Here is a 7,874-nt window from a genome sequence, read left to right as displayed (position 1 = left end):
TCTTGAGCTTGAAACACACACAGCAAGACCGGTGTTAACTAACGAAATGGTCGGCAGAGTGCCGACACCGCGAGTTTTGACTGGCACTTGCACATCTAAAACAACGTCGGAAAGTAACTCGTTCGGCTTTTGAGTCACATAAAGTATGTGTGTTAATTTTGACGCCACTAGCTCTGCTTGTTGTCATGCAATTTCTTTGCCTCTCAGAAATGATTAAGACATAAAAGTGAAGTACGTGACGAGTGTGACGTTAGGAAAACATTAGGCAGCATGGAGAGATTCTGTATGGGACCACCCAACCCAAACGAGTACTGTGTGACGTGCTACCCGGCAAGTATTCACCGAGGTAGCCGGCTATCTCAGTCGGTAGAGCGTCAGACTCTTAATCCCAGGGTCGTGGGTTCGAGCCAGACGCTGGGCGGAACGGAATTTTGTTCCGCTGCAGGTGTAAATTACCGTTTTTCTGATTAACGAGATTTAATGGAAATAGCAACTTTAAACTTTGCCTACGTCTCTGTCAGTCGCAAGGAAACTGTATTTGAAGGTGAAGGTGATTTTGTAGACATGTGTGAAAGACATGTTCTGAAAAGCAAGTGTTGTGGTTTGGAGAGCACATCGGTTACGTGTCAGATGTGTAGCCAAGCAGTAATTTGTCGCCATAGCTGCAAATATTAGCCGATAATATGAATTGTTGTCAGCTAAAGTCTGATGATGCAGACGACCGTAAGGACGAAGTACCCAAGAGTACCGCTAGGCCGCGCCTCTTTAGCTCAGTGGTAGAGCACTGGTCTAATAAACCAGGGGTCGTAAGTTCCATCCTCACAGGAGAAAGATGAATTTTGGAAATCAGTTGCGCGTCGTGGCCGTATAGCAAACAGTACCTGTGATGACGAACAATTAGCGACAGGCGTTTTTTTAAGATTTACTCTCAGATGTGATTAAGGCGAATGGCGCAGATAAAGCATTTGCCAAAGCGGTACAGCATAAGGTGGGATGAGGCAGTCTGAATTACATTTTATAGATGTATTTCTCACATATCTCAGAGCCTCTCGCGATCTTCGTCGTCGTCGTCGTCGTCGTCGTCGTCGTCGCCGCCGCCGCTTCTGCAGAAGTAGCAAATGGCCATCGTAGCAAATGCGGCGAGGGACGCCCTGCCTTCGATTCCGAATGCACAAAGTGTGTGGTCTTGTTTCTCAGTCTATATTTGGTCGGTCACGTCAGAGGTTGAATGTAACGAATGGGTGGGAAAGAGCAAGGGGCAGCGGCTGTGTAGAACGAAAACACAAATCCTCAGGGGTGTGAGCGTTTCGAGATGAGTCGTATACATGTAAATGTTGGTCGTCAGTGACCGTGTGGCCTAATGGATAAGGCGTCGGACTTCGGCTCTGAAGATTACAGGTTCGAATGCTGTCACGCTTGTGTTTTTCCAGTTCTGAAAAAGAAACATACCGTTTTAATGTAGCAATTGAGCAGTACGAAACCGTCTGAATGTTGCTGTTGACCATTTTTTGCTTGGAGATGCTCTTGAGCTTGAAACACACACAGCAAGACCGGTGTTAACTAACGAAATGGTCGGCAGAGTGCCGACACCGCGAGTTTTGACTGGCACTTGCACATCTAAAACAACGTCGGAAAGTAACTCGTTCGGCTTTTGAGTCACATAAAGTATGTGTGTTAATTTTGACGCCACTAGCTCTGCTTGTTGTCATGCAATTTCTTTGCCTCTCAGAAATGATTATGACATAAAAGTGAAGTACGTGACGAGTGTGACGTTAGGAAAACATTAGGCAGCATGGAGAGATTCTGTATGGGACCACCCAACCCAAACGAGTACTGTGTGACGTGCTACCCGGCAAGTATTCACCGAGGTAGCCGGCTATCTCAGTCGGTAGAGCGTCAGACTCTTAATCCCAGGGTCGTGGGTTCGAGCCAGACGCTGGGCGGAACGGAATTTCGTTCCGCTGCAGGTGTAAATTACCGTTTTTCTGATTAACGAGATTTAATGGAAATAGCAACTTTAAACTTTGCCTACGTCTCTGTCAGTCGCAAGGAAACTGTATTTGAAGGTGAAGGTGATTTTGTAGACATGTGTGAAAGACATGTTCTGAAAAGCAAGTGTTGTGGTTTGGAGAGCACATCGGTTACGTGTCAGATGTGTAGCCAAGCAGTAATTTGTCGCCATAGCTGCAAATATTAGCCGATAATATGAATTGTTGTCAGCTAAAGTCTGATGATGCAGACGACCGTAAGGACGAAGTACCCAAGAGTACCGCTAGGCCGCGCCTCTTTAGCTCAGTGGTAGAGCACTGGTCTAATAAACCAGGGGTCGTAAGTTCCATCCTCACAGGAGAAAGATGAATTTTGGAAATCAGTTGCGCGTCGTGGCCGTATAGCAAACAGTACCTGTGATGACGAACAATTAGCGACAGGCGTTTTTTTAAGATTTACTCTCAGATGTGATTAAGGCGAATGGCGCAGATAAAGCATTTGCCAAAGCGGTACAGCATAAGGTGGGACGAGGCAGTCTGAATTACATTTTATAGATGTATTTCTCACATATCTCAGAGCCTCTCGCGATCTTCGTCGTCGTCGTCGTCGTCGTCGCCGCCGCCGCTTCTGCAGAAGTAGCAAATGGCCATCGTAGCAAATGCGGCGAGGGACGCCCTGCCTTCGATTCCGAATGCACAAAGTGTGTGGTCTTGTTTCTCAGTCTATATTTGGTCGGTCACGTCAGAGGTTGAATGTAACGAATGGGTGGGAAAGAGCAAGGGGCAGCGGCTGTGTAGAACGAAAACACAAATCCTCAGGGGTGTGAGCGTTTCGAGATGAGTCGTATACATGTAAATGTTGGTCGTCAGTGACCGTGTGGCCTAATGGATAAGGCGTCGGACTTCGGCTCTGAAGATTACAGGTTCGAATGCTGTCACGCTTGTGTTTTTCCAGTTCTGAAAAAGAAACATACCGTTTTAATGTAGCAATTGAGCAGTACGAAACCGTCTGAATGTTGCTGTTGACCATTTTTTGCTTGGAGATGCTCTTGAGCTTGAAACACACACAGCAAGACCGGTGTTAACTAACGAAATGGTCGGCAGAGTGCCGACACCGCGAGTTTTGACTGGCACTTGCACATCTAAAACAACGTCGGAAAGTAACTCGTTCGGCTTTTGAGTCACATAAAGTATGTGTGTTAATTTTGACGCCACTAGCTCTGCTTGTTGTCATGCAATTTCTTTGCCTCTCAGAAATGATTAAGACATAAAAGTGAAGTACGTGACGAGTGTGACGTTAGGAAAACATTAGGCAGCATGGAGAGATTCTGTATGGGACCACCCAACCCAAACGAGTACTGTGTGACGTGCTACCCGGCAAGTATTCACCGAGGTAGCCGGCTATCTCAGTCGGTAGAGCGTCAGACTCTTAATCCCAGGGTCGTGGGTTCGAGCCAGACGCTGGGCGGAACGGAATTTTGTTCCGCTGCAGGTGTAAATTACCGTTTTTCTGATTAACGAGATTTAATGGAAATAGCAACTTTAAACTTTGCCTACGTCTCTGTCAGTCGCAAGGAAACTGTATTTGAAGGTGAAGGTGATTTTGTAGACATGTGTGAAAGACATGTTCTGAAAAGCAAGTGTTGTGGTTTGGAGAGCACATCGGTTACGTGTCAGATGTGTAGCCAAGCAGTAATTTGTCGCCATAGCTGCAAATATTAGCCGATAATATGAATTGTTGTCAGCTAAAGTCTGATGATGCAGACGACCGTAAGGACGAAGTACCCAAGAGTACCGCTAGGCCGCGCCTCTTTAGCTCAGTGGTAGAGCACTGGTCTAATAAACCAGGGGTCGTAAGTTCCATCCTCACAGGAGAAAGATGAATTTTGGAAATCAGTTGCGCGTCGTGGCCGTATAGCAAACAGTACCTGTGATGACGAACAATTAGCGACAGGCGTTTTTTTAAGATTTACTCTCAGATGTGATTAAGGCGAATGGCGCAGATAAAGCATTTGCCAAAGCGGTACAGCATAAGGTGGGATGAGGCAGTCTGAATTACATTTTATAGATGTATTTCTCACATATCTCAGAGCCTCTCGCGATCTTCGTCGTCGTCGTCGTCGTCGTCGTCGTCGTCGCCGCCGCCGCTTCTGCAGAAGTAGCAAATGGCCATCGTAGCAAATGCGGCGAGGGACGCCCTGCCTTCGATTCCGAATGCACAAAGTGTGTGGTCTTGTTTCTCAGTCTATATTTGGTCGGTCACGTCAGAGGTTGAATGTAACGAATGGGTGGGAAAGAGCAAGGGGCAGCGGCTGTGTAGAACGAAAACACAAATCCTCAGGGGTGTGAGCGTTTCGAGATGAGTCGTATACATGTAAATGTTGGTCGTCAGTGACCGTGTGGCCTAATGGATAAGGCGTCGGACTTCGGCTCTGAAGATTACAGGTTCGAATGCTGTCACGCTTGTGTTTTTCCAGTTCTGAAAAAGAAACATACCGTTTTAATGTAGCAATTGAGCAGTACGAAACCGTCTGAATGTTGCTGTTGACCATTTTTTGCTTGGAGATGCTCTTGAGCTTGAAACACACACAGCAAGACCGGTGTTAACTAACGAAATGGTCGGCAGAGTGCCGACACCGCGAGTTTTGACTGGCACTTGCACATCTAAAACAACGTCGGAAAGTAACTCGTTCGGCTTTTGAGTCACATAAAGTATGTGTGTTAATTTTGACGCCACTAGCTCTGCTTGTTGTCATGCAATTTCTTTGCCTCTCAGAAATGATTATGACATAAAAGTGAAGTACGTGACGAGTGTGACGTTAGGAAAACATTAGGCAGCATGGAGAGATTCTGTATGGGACCACCCAACCCAAACGAGTACTGTGTGACGTGCTACCCGGCAAGTATTCACCGAGGTAGCCGGCTATCTCAGTCGGTAGAGCGTCAGACTCTTAATCCCAGGGTCGTGGGTTCGAGCCAGACGCTGGGCGGAACGGAATTTCGTTCCGCTGCAGGTGTAAATTACCGTTTTTCTGATTAACGAGATTTAATGGAAATAGCAACTTTAAACTTTGCCTACGTCTCTGTCAGTCGCAAGGAAACTGTATTTGAAGGTGAAGGTGATTTTGTAGACATGTGTGAAAGACATGTTCTGAAAAGCAAGTGTTGTGGTTTGGAGAGCACATCGGTTACGTGTCAGATGTGTAGCCAAGCAGTAATTTGTCGCCATAGCTGCAAATATTAGCCGATAATATGAATTGTTGTCAGCTAAAGTCTGATGATGCAGACGACCGTAAGGACGAAGTACCCAAGAGTACCGCTAGGCCGCGCCTCTTTAGCTCAGTGGTAGAGCACTGGTCTAATAAACCAGGGGTCGTAAGTTCCATCCTCACAGGAGAAAGATGAATTTTGGAAATCAGTTGCGCGTCGTGGCCGTATAGCAAACAGTACCTGTGATGACGAACAATTAGCGACAGGCGTTTTTTTAAGATTTACTCTCAGATGTGATTAAGGCGAATGGCGCAGATAAAGCATTTGCCAAAGCGGTACAGCATAAGGTGGGACGAGGCAGTCTGAATTACATTTTATAGATGTATTTCTCACATATCTCAGAGCCTCTCGCGATCTTCGTCGTCGTCGTCGTCGTCGTCGCCGCCGCCGCTTCTGCAGAAGTAGCAAATGGCCATCGTAGCAAATGCGGCGAGGGACGCCCTGCCTTCGATTCCGAATGCACAAAGTGTGTGGTCTTGTTTCTCAGTCTATATTTGGTCGGTCACGTCAGAGGTTGAATGTAACGAATGGGTGGGAAAGAGCAAGGGGCAGCGGCTGTGTAGAACGAAAACACAAATCCTCAGGGGTGTGAGCGTTTCGAGATGAGTCGTATACATGTAAATGTTGGTCGTCAGTGACCGTGTGGCCTAATGGATAAGGCGTCGGACTTCGGCTCTGAAGATTACAGGTTCGAATGCTGTCACGCTTGTGTTTTTCCAGTTCTGAAAAAGAAACATACCGTTTTAATGTAGCAATTGAGCAGTACGAAACCGTCTGAATGTTGCTGTTGACCATTTTTTGCTTGGAGATGCTCTTGAGCTTGAAACACACACAGCAAGACCGGTGTTAACTAACGAAATGGTCGGCAGAGTGCCGACACCGCGAGTTTTGACTGGCACTTGCACATCTAAAACAACGTCGGAAAGTAACTCGTTCGGCTTTTGAGTCACATAAAGTATGTGTGTTAATTTTGACGCCACTAGCTCTGCTTGTTGTCATGCAATTTCTTTGCCTCTCAGAAATGATTATGACATAAAAGTGAAGTACGTGACGAGTGTGACGTTAGGAAAACATTAGGCAGCATGGAGAGATTCTGTATGGGACCACCCAACCCAAACGAGTACTGTGTGACGTGCTACCCGGCAAGTATTCACCGAGGTAGCCGGCTATCTCAGTCGGTAGAGCGTCAGACTCTTAATCCCAGGGTCGTGGGTTCGAGCCAGACGCTGGGCGGAACGGAATTTTGTTCCGCTGCAGGTGTAAATTACCGTTTTTCTGATTAACGAGATTTAATGGAAATAGCAACTTTAAACTTTGCCTACGTCTCTGTCAGTCGCAAGAAAACTGTATTTGAAGGTGAAGGTGATTTTGTAGACATGTGTGAAAGACATGTTCTGAAAAGCAAGTGTTGTGGTTTGGAGAGCACATCGGTTACGTGTCAGATGTGTAGCCAAGCAGTAATTTGTCGCCATAGCTGCAAATATTAGCCGATAATATGAATTGTTGTCAGCTAAAGTCTGATGATGCAGACGACCGTAAGGACGAAGTACCCAAGAGTACCGCTAGGCCGCGCCTCTTTAGCTCAGTGGTAGAGCACTGGTCTAATAAACCAGGGGTCGTAAGTTCCATCCTCACAGGAGAAAGATGAATTTTGGAAATCAGTTGCGCGTCGTGGCCGTATAGCAAACAGTACCTGTGATGACGAACAATTAGCGACAGGCGTTTTTTTAAGATTTACTCTCAGATGTGATTAAGGCGAATGGCGCAGATAAAGCATTTGCCAAAGCGGTACAGCATAAGGTGGGACGAGGCAGTCTGAATTACATTTTATAGATGTATTTCTCACATATCTCAGAGCCTCTCGCGATCTTCGTCGTCGTCGTCGTCGTCGTCGTCGTCGTCGTCGCCGCTTCTGCAGAAGTAGCAAATGGCCATCGTAGCAAATGCGGCGAGGGACGCCCTGCCTTCGATTCCGAATGCACAAAGTGTGTGGTCTTCTTTCTCAGTCTATATTTGGTCGGTACGTCAGAGGTTGAATGTAACGAATGGGTGGGAAAGAGCAAGGGGCAGCGGCTGTGTAGAACGAAAACACAAATCCTCAGGGGTGTGAGCGTTTCGAGATGAGTCGTATACATGTAAATGTTGGTCGTCAGTGACCGTGTGGCCTAATGGATAAGGCGTCGGACTTCGGCTCTGAAGATTACAGGTTCGAATGCTGTCACGCTTGTGTTTTTCCAGTTCTGAAAAAGAAACATACCGTTTTAATGTAGCAATTGAGCAGTACGAAACCGTCTGAATGTTGCTGTTGACCATTTTTTGCTTGGAGATGCTCTTGAGCTTGAAACACACACAGCAAGACCGGTGTTAACTAACGAAATGGTCGGCAGAGTGCCGACACCGCGAGTTTTGACTGGCACTTGCACATCTAAAACAACGTCGGAAAGTAACTCGTTCGGCTTTTGAGTCACATAAAGTATGTGTGTTAATTTTGACGCCACTAGCTCTGCTTGTTGTCATGCAATTTCTTTGCCTCTCAGAAATGATTATGACATAAAAGTGAAGTACGTGACGAGTGTGACTTTAGGAAAACATTAGGCAGCATGGAGAGATTCTGTA

Source organism: Schistocerca gregaria, unplaced genomic scaffold, assembly GCF_023897955.1.
Source record: "Schistocerca gregaria isolate iqSchGreg1 unplaced genomic scaffold, iqSchGreg1.2 ptg000470l, whole genome shotgun sequence".
Classification (NCBI taxonomy): Eukaryota; Metazoa; Arthropoda; class Insecta; order Orthoptera; family Acrididae; genus Schistocerca; species Schistocerca gregaria.
This window is presented reverse-complemented; position numbering follows the sequence as displayed.